Below are 666 nucleotides of genomic sequence, written 5' to 3'. Positions count from 1 at the left end.
CCCAAACTCCGCCCAGAGCCGCGGCGGGGAAGATAGACGACGGGGGACACCCACAACCCAATGTACACGCCCTCCAGCACAATTTCCTGAAGGGTCCAGGCCTGAAACGTCAGCTTTCCTGCTCCTCTGGTGCTGCTTGGCCTGCTGTGTTCATCCAGCCCCACACCTTGTTATCTCAAGTTCTCCAGTATCTGCTTGGCCTGCTGTGTTCATCCAGCTCCACACCTTGTTATCTCAGGTTCTCCAGTATCTGCTTGGCCTGCTGTGTTCATCCAGCTCCACACCTTGTTATCTCAGGTTCTCCAGTATCTGCTTGGCCTGCTGTGCTCATCCAGCTCTTCACCTGGTTATCTCAGGTTCTCCAGTATCTGCTTGGCCTGCTGTGTTCATCCAGCTTTTCACCTTGTTATCTCAGGTTCTCCAGTATCTGCTTGGCCTGCTGTGTTCATCCAGCTCTTCACCTTGTTATCTCAGGTTCTCCAGTATCTGCTTGGCCTGCTGTGTTCATCCAGCTCTTCACCTTGTTATCTCTTTCTCTCAAACTGTTCTCTCTAGAGGATGAAAACACCTTGTGGTCTTATCACTGGAGTAGTAATCCAGAAACCCAGGTAGTGTTCTGGGGATCAGGATTTGGACTCCTGTCTCGACGCTTGGTACGTTTGAATT

The sequence above is a fragment of the Stegostoma tigrinum genome, chromosome 27 (genome assembly GCF_030684315.1).
Source record: "Stegostoma tigrinum isolate sSteTig4 chromosome 27, sSteTig4.hap1, whole genome shotgun sequence".
NCBI classification, from domain to species: Eukaryota; Metazoa; Chordata; class Chondrichthyes; order Orectolobiformes; family Stegostomatidae; genus Stegostoma; species Stegostoma tigrinum.
Note: the sequence above shows the minus strand (reverse complement) of the source record.